The sequence below is a fragment of the Arachis stenosperma genome, chromosome 5 (assembly GCF_014773155.1).
Source record: "Arachis stenosperma cultivar V10309 chromosome 5, arast.V10309.gnm1.PFL2, whole genome shotgun sequence".
Lineage (NCBI taxonomy): Eukaryota > Viridiplantae > Streptophyta > Magnoliopsida > Fabales > Fabaceae > Arachis > Arachis stenosperma.
Window position 1 is genome coordinate 90,021,729 of NC_080381.1, and position 12,131 is coordinate 90,033,859.

General features: G+C 40.2%; 1 non-coding gene across 1 annotated transcript; it reads left to right on the plus strand.

Annotated features, from left to right (window-relative positions):
- The first annotated feature begins 3,849 nt into the window (after window positions 1-3,849).
- LOC130984875 (small nucleolar RNA R71) lies at window positions 3,850-3,957 on the plus strand. The gene has a single exon (XR_009088780.1). It is a non-coding gene; the product is annotated as a small nucleolar RNA R71 (small nucleolar RNA).
- The last annotated feature ends 8,174 nt before the right edge of the window (window positions 3,958-12,131 follow it).

The window sequence follows — 12,131 nt, forward strand, 5'->3', positions numbered from 1 at the left end:
CAGTAACATGTCTCCTTTTTCATCATTCTTTCAAGAGCCAACATTCATGAACCACAAATTCAAAAGACATATGCACTGTTTAAGCATACATTCAGAAGACAAAAGTAATGCCACCACATCAAAATAATTAAACTGCTATAAAATTCAAAATTCATGCAATTCTTTTTCTTTTTCAATTTAAGAACATTTGTTTATTTAAGAAAGGTGATGGATTCATAGGACATTCATAACTTTAAGGCATAGACACTAAGACACTAATGATCACAAGACACAAACATAGGTAAACACAAAGCATAATTTTCGAAAAATAGAAGAATAAAGAACAAGGAGATTAAAGAACGGGTCCACCTTAGTGATGGCGGCTCTTTCTTCCTCTTGAAGATCCTATGGAGTGCTTGAGCTCCTCAATGTCTCTTCCTTGTTTTTGTTGTTCCTCTCTCATGATTCTTTGATCTTCTCTAATTTCATGGAGGATAATGGAGTGTTCTTGATGCTCCACCCTTAGTTGTCCCATGTTGGAACTCAATTCTCCTAGGGAGGTATTTAGTTGCTCCCAATAGTTTTGTGGAGGAAAGTGCATCCCTTGAGGCATCTCAGGGATCTCATGATGAGTGGGGTCTCTTGTGTGCTCCATCCTTTTCTTGGTGATGGGCTTATCCTCATCAATGGGGATATCTCCCTCTATGTCAACTCCAACTGAATAACAGAGGTGACAAATGAGATGAGGAAAGGCTAACCTTGCTAAGGTAGAGGACTTGTCCGCCACCTTATAGAGTTCTTGGGCTATAACCTCATGAACTTCCACTTCTTCTCCAATCATGATGCTATGAATCATGATGGCCCGGTCTAGAGTAACTTCGGACCGGTTGCTAGTGGGAATGATTGAGCGTTGGATAAACTCCAACCATCCTCTAGCCACGGGTTTGAGGTCATGCCTTCTCAATTGAACCGGCTTGCCTCTTGAATCTCTCTTCCATTGTGCGCCCTCTTCACATATGACTGTGAGGACTTGGTCCAACCTTTGATCAAAGTTGACCCTTCTAGTGTAAGGGTGTTCATCTCCTTGCATCATGGGCAAATTGAACGCCAACCTTACATTTTCCGGACTAAGATCCAAGTATTTCCCCCGAACCATAGTAAGATAATTCTTTGGATCCGGGTTCACACTTTGATCATGGTTCTTGGTGATCCATGCATTGGCATAGAACTCTTGAACCATCAAGATTCCGACTTGTTGAATGGGGTTGGTAAGAACTTCCCAACCTCTTCTTCGGATCTCATGTCAGATCTCCAGATATTCACCTTTTTTGAGTGAAAAAGGGACCTCGGGGATCACCTTCTTCAAGGCCACAACTTCATAGAAGTGGTCTTGATGCACCCTTGAGATGAATCTTTCCATCTCCCATGACTCGGTGGTAGAAGCTTTTGCCTTCCCTTTCCTCTTTCTAGAGGTTTCTCCGGCCTTGGATGCCATAAATGGTTGTGGAAAAACGAAAAAGCAACGCTTTTACCACACCAAACTTAAAAGGTTTGCTCGTCCTCGAGCAAAAGAAGAAAGAAGAGAGTAGAAGAAGAAGAAATGAGGAAGAAGGGAGTGGCTTTTGTGTTCGGCCAAAGAGGGGGAGAAGTGGCGTTTAGGTTGTGTGAAAATAAAGGGGTGAAGAAGGGTATATATAGGAGAGGAGGGGCTGGTGGGGATCCTGTGGGGTTCACAGATCCTGTGGTGTCAAGGAAAAGTCATCCCTGCACCAAATGGCATTCAAAATCACGTTTTGAGCCATTTCTGGCGTTAAACGCCGGGCTGGTGCCCATTCCTGGCGTTTAACGCCAGGTTCTTGCCCTTTTCTGGCATTTAACGCCAGTCTGGTGCCCCTTTCTGGCGTTAAATGCCCAGAATGGTGCCAGACTGGGCGTTAAACGCCCAACTGCTAGCCTCACTGGCGTTTAAACGCCAGTGGGTTCTTCCTCCAGGGTGTGCTGTTTTTCTTCTTGTTTTTCATTCTGTTTTTGCTTTTTTCATTGATTTTGTGTCTTCTCATGATCATCAACCTACAAAAAACATAAAATAACAAAGAGAAATAGATAAAATATAACATTGGGTTGCCTCCCAACAAGCGCTTCTTTAATGTCAATAGCTTGACAGATGGCTCTCATGGAGCCTCACATTTTCTCAGAGCAATGTTGGAACCTCCCAACACCAAACTTAGAGTTTGAATGTGGGGGTTCAACACCAAACTTAGAGTTTGGTTGTGGCCTCCCAACACCAAACTTAGAGTTTGACTGTGGGGGCTCTGTTTGACTCTGATTTGAGAGAAGCTCTTCATGCTTCCTCTCCATGGTGACAGAGGGATATCCTTGAGCCTTAAACACAAAGGATTCTTCATTCACTTGAATGATCAACTCGCCTCTATCAACATCAATCACAGCCTTTGCTGTGGCTAGGAAGGGTCTGCCAAGGATGATAGTTTCATCCATGCACTTCCCAGTCTCTAGGACTATGAAATCAGCAGGGATGTAATGGTTTTCAATTTTCACCAAAACATCCTCTACAAGTCCATGAGCTTGTTTTCTTGAATTGTCTGCCATCTCTAATGAGATTCTTGCAGCTTGTACCTCAAAGATCCCTAGCTTCTCCATTACAGAGAGAGGCATGAGGTTTACACTTGACCCTAAGTCACACAGAGCCTTCTTGAAGGTCATGGTGCCTATGGTACAAGGTATTGAAAATTTCCCAGTATCTTGTCTCTTTTGAGGTAATTCCTGCCTAGACAAGTCATCCAGTTCTTTGGTGAGCAAGGGAGGTTCATTCTCCCAAGTCTCATTTCCAAATAACTTGTCATTCAGCTTCATGATTTCTCCAAGGTATTTAGCAACTTGCTCTTCAGTGACATACTCATCCTCTTCAGAGGAAGAATATTCATCAGAGCTCATGAATGGCAGAAGTAAGTCCAATGGAATCTCTATGGTTTCATTTTGAGCCTCAGATTCCCATGGTTCCTCATTGGGGAACTCAATGGAGGTCAGTGCACGCCCACTGAGGTCTTCCTCAGTGGCGTTCACTTCCTCTCCTTCCTCTCCAAATTCGGCCATGTTGATGGCCTTGCACTCTCCTTTTGGATTTTCTTCTGTATTGCTTGGGAGAGTACTAGGAGGGAGTTCAGTAACTTTCTTGCTCAGCTGTCCCACTTGTGCCTCCAAATTCCTAATGGAGGACCTTGTTTCAGTCATGAAACTTTGAGTGGTTTTGATTAGATCAGAGACCATAGTTGCTAAGTCAGAGGGGTTCTGCTTAGAATTCTCTGTCTGTTGCTGAGAAGATGATGGAAAAGGCTTGCTATTGCTAAACCTATTTCTTCCACCATTATTGTTGTTAAAACCTTGTTGAGGTCTTTCTTGATTCTTCCATGAGAAATTTGGGTGATTTCTCCATGAAGAATTATAGGTGTTTCCATAGGGTTCTCCTAGGTAATTCACCTCTTCCATTGAAGGGTTCTCAGGATCATAGGCTTCTTCTTCAGATGAAGCATCCTTAGTACTGCTTGGTGCATTTTGCATTCCAGACAGACTTTGAGAAATCATATTGACTTGTTGAGTCAATATTTTATGCTGAGCCAAAATGGCATTCAGAGCATCAATCTCAAGAACTCCTTTCTTCTGATTAGTCCCATTGTTCACAGGATTCCTTTCAGAAGTGTACATGAATTGGTTATTTGCAACCATTTCAATTAGCTCTTGAGCTTCTGTAGGCGTCTTCTTCAGATGAAGAGATCCTCCAGCAGAGCTATCCAAAGACATCTTGGACAGTTCAGAGAGACCATCATAGAAAATACCTATGATGCTCCATTCAGAAAGCATGTCAGAAGGACATTTTCTGATCAATTGTTTGTATCTTTCCCAAGCTTCATAGAGGGATTCTCCATCCTTCTGTCTGAAGGTTTGGACTTCCACTCTAAGCTTACTCAATTTTTGAGGTGGAAAGAACTTTGCCAAGAAGGCATTAACTAGCTTTTCCCATGAGTCCAGGCTTTCTTTAGGTTGTGAGTCCAACCATGTCCTAGCTCTGTCTCTTACAGCAAAAGGGAATAGCATAAGTCTGTAGACCTCAGGGTCTACCCCATTAGTCTTGACAGTGTCACAGATTTGCAAGAATTCAGCTAAAAACTGATGAGGATCTTCCAGTGGAAGTCCATGAAACTTGCAATTCTGTTGCATTAGAGAAACTAATTGAGGCTTAAGCTCAAAGTTGTTTGCTCTAATGGCAGGGATAGAGATGCTTCTCCCATAGAAGTCGGGAGTAGGTGCAGTAAAGTCACCCAGCACCTTCCTTGCATTGTTTGCATTGTTGTTGTTTTCGGCTGCCATGTGTTCTTCTTCTTTGAAGATTTCTGTTAGGTCCTCTATAGAGAATTGTGCCTTAGCTTCTCTTAGCTTTCGCTTCAAGGTCATTTCAGGTTCAGGGTCAGCTTCAACAAGAATGCCTTTGTCTCTGCTCCTGCTCATATGAAAGAGAAGAGAACAAGAAAATGTGGAATCCTCTATGTCACAGTACAGAGATTCCTTGAGGTGTCAGAAGAACAGAAAAATAGAAGAAAGAGGTAGAAGAATTCGAACTAAATTAGAGAGAGTTCGAATTGTGCATTGAGAAGGAGTGGTACTCCATAAATAAAAGGATGTGGGAAGAGAGGAAGAGAATTTTCAAAAATTAAGTTAAAGAAATTGAAAACATTTTGAAAAACACTAATTAATTTTCGAAAATAAGAGTAGGAAAAAAAATTCAAGTGATTTTTTGAAAAAGATTTTGAAATTAGAAGTCAAAATGATTTGATTGAAAACTATTTTGACAAAGATGAGGTTAAGAAGATATGATTGATTTTAAAAATATGTGATTGAGAAAATATGATTTGAAAACAATTTTAAAAAGATTTGATTTTAAAAATTGGTGACTTGCCTAACAAGAAAAGATATGATTCAAACATTAAACCTTTCTCAACAGAAAAGGCAACATACTTGAAATGTTCAATCAAATCATTAATTGTTAGCAAGTATCTTTGAAAAAGGAAAGAAATTGATTTTGAAAACATTTGATTGAAAAGATATGATTTGAAAAAGATTTGATTTAGAAAAACTTTGAAAACTTGAAAAAAAAAATTGATTTGAAAACAAAATCCTCCCCCTTATGCCATCCTGGCGTTAAACGCCCAGAATGGTATCCATTATGGCGTTTAACGCCCAAAATGCTACCTTTTTGGGCATTAAACGCCCAACCAGGCACCCTGGCTGGCGTTTAAACGCCAGTTTGTCCTTCTTCACTGGGCGTTTTGAACGCCCAGCTTTTTCTGTGTAATTCCTCTGCTGCATGTTCTGAATCTTCAGTTCCCTGTACTATTGACTTGAAAATAGAACCAAGATCAAATAAACATTACATGCAAGACACCAAACTTAAAATTATACACTAAACTCAAACAAGAAACATAAAATATTTTTGGTTTTTATGATTTTTAAATTTTTTTGTGCTTTTTTTTCGAAAATTATATGTAAATAGAAAATAAAAGTTTCAGAATTCTTAATTTGAATTCCAGGAATCATTGCAATGCTAGTCTAAGACTCCGGTCCAGGAATTAGACATGGCTTCACAGCCAGCCAAGCTTTCAAAGAAAGCTTCGGTCCAAAACACTAGACATGGCCAATGGCCAGCCAAGCCTTAGCAGATCATTGCTCCAATAGCAAGATTGATAGAGATCAACAAGCTCTTGTGATGATCAGTTGAAACCTCGGTCCAATAAGATTAGACATGGCTTCTCAGCCAGCCAGATTTCAATAGATTATCTTGAAACACTAGAATTCATTCTTAAGAACTCTGAAGAAAAATACCTAATCTAAGCAACAAGATGAACCGTCAGTTGTCCATACACAAAACAATCCCCGGCAACGGCGCCAAAAACTTGGTGCGCGAAATTGTGATCACTACACAACTTTGCACAACTAACCAGTAAGTGCACTGGGTCGTCCAAGTAATACCTTACGCGAGTAAGGGTCGATCCCACGGAGATTGTTGGTATGAAGCAAGCTATGGTCACCTTGTAAATCTCAGTCAGGCAGACTCAAATGGGTATAGTGATATACGAATAAAGCATAAAGATAAAGATAGAGGTACTTATGTAATTCATTGTTGGTATGAAGCAAGCTATGGTCACCTTCCGTCTCTCTGCTTTCCTACTGTCTTCATCCAATCCTTCTTACTCCTTTCCATGGCAAGCTTGTGTAGGGTTTCACCGTTGTCAGTGGCTACCTCCCATCCTCTCAGTGAAAATGTTCCCATGCTCTGTCACAGCATATGGCTAATCAGTTGTCGGTTCTCGGTCAGGCCGGAATAGAATCCATTGATTCTTTTGCGTCTGTCACTAACGCCCCGCCTGCTAGGAGTTTGAAGAACGTCACAGTCATTCAATCATTGAATCCTACTCAGAATACCACAAACAAGGTTTAGACCTTCCGGATTCTCTTGAATGCCGCCATCAGTTCTCGCCTATACCACGAAGACTCTGATCTCACGGAATGGCTGGCTCGTTTGTCAGGCGAGCACTCGGTTGTCAAGCGATCAACCATGCATCGTGTATCAGGAATCCAAGAGATATTCACCCTAGCCTCGGTTGCTTGTAGAACAAGAGTGGTTGTCAGTCACCTTGTTCATGGGTGAGAATGATGATGAGTGTCACGGATCATCATATTCATCAAGTTGAAGAACAAGTGATATCTTTGACAAAGAACAAGCGGAATTGAATAGAAGAACAATAGTAATTGCATTAATACTCGAGGTACAGTAGAGCTCCACACCTTAATCTATGGTGTGTAGGAACTCCACCGTTGAAAATACATAAGAACAAGGTCTAGGCATGGCCGAATGGCCAGCCTCCCAAAGTGAGTTCAATCATAAAAACATGATCAAAAGCTCTCCATCCCAAAATACAATAGCAAAAGGTCCTACTTATAGAAAACTAGTAGCCTAGGGTGTACAGAGATGAGTAAATGACATAAAAATCCACTTCCGGGCCCACTTGGTGTGTGCTTGGGCTGAGCAATGAAGCAATTTCGTGTAGAGACTCTTCTTGGAGTTAAACGCCAGGTTTTATGCCAGTTTGGGCGTTTAACTCCCATTTAGGTGCCAGTTCCGGCGTTTAACGCTGGAATTTCTGAGGGTGACTTTGAACGCCGGTTTCAGCCATCAAATCTTGGGCAAAGTATAGACTATCATATATTGCTGGAAAGCCCAGGATGTCTACTTTCCAATGCCGTTGAGAGCGCGCCAATTGGGCTTCTGTAGCTCCAAAAAATCCACTTCGAGTGCAGGGAGGTCAGAATCCAACAGCATCTGTAGTCCTTTTCAGTCTCTGAATCAGATTTTTGCTCAGGTCCCTCAATTTCAGCCAGAAAATACCTGAAATCACAGAAAAACACACAAACTCATAGTAAAGTCCAGAAAAGTGAATTTTAACTAAAAACTAATAAAAATATACTAAAAACTAACTAGATCATACTAAAAACACACTAAAAATAATGCCAAAAAGGGTACAAATTATCCGCTCATCAAAATGGAAACAGTAATAATCTATAGACATCTTGATCCACCTCTTTATCACGTACTGAGTCAGCAATTTGTAAGAACTGTGCCAGAAACTCAGTAGGTTCTTCCTGTGGAAGACCGGAATACTGGCAATTTTGCTGCACCATGATAATGAGTTGAGGATTTAGCTCAAAGTTGCTTGCTTTAATGGGAGGTATACATATGCTACTCCCATATGCAGCTGTGGTGGGGTTAGCATATGACCCCAGTGTCCTTCTGGACTGCTCAATTCCACTTAGGTCCATGATGGAGGAAGGGAATATGATATGGATTCACAAGTAAGGTAAATAATTTTTTTTTTTTTTAGAGAAAAACAACAAAATGACACCAAACTTAAAATTTTTAGAAAATCAAGCACAAATTTTCGAAAATTTTAAAGGAAAACACAAAGAAGACACCAAACTTAGAATTTTTAAAGATCAAGAAAGGACTAAGAACATGCAAATTCGAAAAATTAAAAGAAAATAGAGGCATCCAATTGACACCAAACTTAAAATATGAAACTAAACTCAAATAAAAGACTCTAAACCAAGAAAAATGAAACAATCCTAATCTAAGCAACAAGATAAACCGTCAGTTGTCCAAACTCGAACAATCCCCGGCAACGGCGCCAAAAACTTGGTGCACGAAATTGCAATCACACTTTTGTAATCCCGCACAACTAACCAGCAAGTGCACTGGGTCGTCCAAGTAAGGGTCGATCCCACGGAGATTGTCGGCTTGAAGCAAGCTATGGTTATCTTGTAACTCTTAGTCAGGATATCAATAATTATCAGGTTTAATTGTGAAAAGTAAAAGAACATGAAATAAGTACTTGTTTTGCAGTAATAGAGAACATGTTGAGGTTTTGGAGATGCTCTATCTTCTGAATCTCTGGTTTCCTACTGTCTTCTTCTTCATGCACGCAAGGCTCCTTCCATGGCAAGCTGTATGTAGGGTTTCACCGTTGTCAATGCTTACCTCCCATCCTCTCAGTGAAAATGTTCAACGCGCTTTGTCACAGTACGGCTAATCATCTATTGGTTCTCAATCAGGTTGGAATAGAATCCAGTGATTCTTTTGCGTCTGTCACTAACGCCCAGTCTTCAGGAGTTTGAAACTCATCACAGTCATTCAATCATTGAATCCTACTCAGAATACCACAGACAAGGTTTACACCTTCCGGATTTTCTTGAATGCCGCCATCAATTCTAGCTTATACCACGAAGATTCTGATTAAAGAATCTAAGAGATATCTACTCAATCTAAGGTAGAACGGAGGTGGTTGTCAAGCACACGTTCATAGGTGAGAATGATGATAAGTGTCACGGATCATCACATTCATCAAGTTTATGAACAAGTGATATCTTAGAATAGAAGCAAGCATGATTGAATGAAAAACAGTAGTAATTGCATTAATCCATCAAGACACAACAGAGCTCCTCACCCCCAACCAAGGGGTTTAGAGACTCATGCCGTAGAAGATACAATAAGAAACGTGTAATGTGTCATGAGGTAGAGATACAATATCAAAAGGTCCTATTAATAGTGAACTAGTAACCTAGGGTATACAGAAATGAGTAAATGACGTAAAAATCCACTTCCGGGGTCCACTTGGTGTGTGCTTGGGCTGAGCATTGAAGCTTTCATGTGTAGAGACTTTTTCTGGAGTTAAACGCCAGCTTTTGTGCCAGTTTGGGCGTTTAACTCCAAATTTTGTGCCAGTTCCGGCGTTAAACGCCAGGAATTCTGAAGCTGATATGCGACGACGGTTTGGGCCATCAAATCTCGGGCAAAGTATGGACTATTATACATTGCTGGAAAGCCCAGAATGTCTAATTTCCAACTCAATTGAGAGCGCGCCAATTATGCTTCTGTAGCTCCAGAAAATCCACTTCGAGTGCAGGGAGTTCAGAATCCAACAGCATCTGCAGTCCTTTTCAGCCTCTGAATCAGATTTTTGCTTAGGTCCCTCAATTTCAGCCAGAAAATACCTGAAATCACAGAAAAATACACAAACTCATAGTAAAGCCCAGAAAAGTGAATTTTAACTAAAAACTAATAAAAACATGCTAAAAACTAACTAAAATGTACTGAGAACATACTAAAAACAATGCCAAAAAGCGTACAAATTATCCGCTCATCACAACACCAAACTTAAATTGTTGCTTGTCCCCAAGCAACTGAAAATCAAAATAGAATAAAAAGAAGAGAATATACTATAGACTCCAAAATATCAAAGAAACTTAGCTCCAATTAGATGAGCAAGACTAGTAGCTTTTTGCTTCTGAACAGTTTTGTCATCTCACTTTATCCTTTGAAGTTTAGAATGATTGGCATCTATAGGAACTCAGAACTCAGATAGTGTTATTGATTCTCCTAGTTAAGTATGATGATTCTTGAACATAGCTACTTTATGAGTCTTGGCTGTGGCCCAAAGCACTCTGTCTTCCAGTATTACCACCGGATACATACATGCCACAGACACATGACTAGGTGAACCTTTTCAGATTGTGACTCAGCTTTGCTAGAGTCCCCAATCAGAGCTGTACAGGGTTCTTAAGCACACTCTTTTTGCCTTGGATCACTTTAAAAAAATTTTTTGACTACTTTTTCTTGCTTCAAGAATGAATTTGATGATTTTTCAGATCCTCAATAACATTTCTCCTTTTCCATCATTCTTTCAAGAGCCAACAAGTTTAACATTCTTTAATCAACAAATTCAAAAGAGATATGCACTGTTCAAGCATTCATTCAGAAAACAAAAATTATTGTCACCACATCAAACTAATTCAACTAGTTTCAGAGATGAATTCGAAATCCTGTACTTCTTGTTCATTTGTGATTAAAGCATTTTTCATTTAAGAGAGGTGATGGATTCATAGGACATTCATAGCTTTAAGACATGAACCTTATGATGCCAGGGCATCTTGGCCAGTTTCACTGACCTTTTCTTTACTGTTTTTAGGGTAGTTTCATACATTTCCTTAGGAAATAAGCTAGTTTTGGGGAGATATTCACTTACACCTTGATTCAATCATACAATGTGCATTTTACATGATTTCATGAGGATTTTGCAAGAATTTAGTCACAAATTGTATGTTGCATTACCCATGACTTGGACTAGAACATTGATGCACTCTATTGCTTGATTTCAGGACCAAAGGAAGCAAGGAAGAACCACTTAGCAATCACGTTAATCTAGTTAACATGGCCACTAACATGGAATGGGAAGTAACTTGCAAAGTTAATAAGAAAAGTGATTGCCAATAACACTTTCGAAGCCATCATTGCCCACGTTAAGAGTCACGTTAACTAAGTTAATGTGAACTCTAACGTGAAGTAGGGACTTTGAGCCAACGTTAGTGATACTTAACATTATCACTAACGTTGGCCAATGATCATAAGTGGCCACGTTAGAGTCCATGTTAACTTAGTTAACGTGGCCTCTAACGTTAAAAGGGGGAAGGAAGCCAACGTTAGTGACATTCAACATTGTCACTAACGTTGGCCTAAGATGCAATGTACCACGTTAACTTCCACGTTAACTTGGTTAACGTGGGAGCTAACGTAAGAGGCAAGGGTGGTCGACAACGTTAGTGACACCCAATATTGTCACTAACGTTGGAAGCAACCACAAAACCCCAAGGAGCCACATTAACTTCCACGTTAACTTAGTTAACGTGGAAGCTAACGTTGATGAGTGAATGATGAGCCAACGTTAGTGACACTCAACATTGTCACTAATGTTGGGGATGGCTAAGAATGGCCACGTTAGAAGCCACGTTAACCTAGTTAAGGTGGACTCTAACGTGACACATAGGGGCACATTGGAACGTTAGTGACAATGTTGAATGTCATTAATGTTCTCGAAGGTTGGCAAGGCCACGTTAGAAGCCACGTTAACCTAGTTAACGTGGACTCTAACGTGAGACATAGGGGCACATTGGAACGTTAGTGACAATGTTGAATGTCACTAACGTTCTCGAAGGTTGGCAAGGCCACGTTAGAAGCCACGTTAACCTAGTTAACATGGGCTCTAACGTGAAGCAAAAGGGGTACATTGGAACGTTAGTGACAATGTTGAGTGTCACTAACGTTCTTGAACTCAAACTTTCACTAAATGTTAACACCCCTAACGTCCTGAGCTAAAGTCTCTGCCCACTTCACACTTTCTCTCTGCAAGTGAAACCAAGCCCAAATGAAGAAGAGAACTGCTTCAAACTCAAGATCCAAAGGCCCAAGACTTGAAGAACCAACTAGAAGCTGAGAAGAGTAGTATATATAGGAGTAGCTTTGAATTATTTAGGGAGTTCTGGAAGCTGGGAAATTGGAAGCACTACTCTCTGTATTTTCTGCCCTTCTAGTTCCATGATGTATTCTCCATCTTTGTTTTCATTTTCTAGAGCTATGAACAACTAAACCCATTTCATTGGGTTAGGGAGCTCTGTTGTAATTTGATGGATCAATATTAGTTTTCTTTATTCTTCTTCTATCTTTTCTCCTGATTTTACTTGAAAGCTTTCGATCT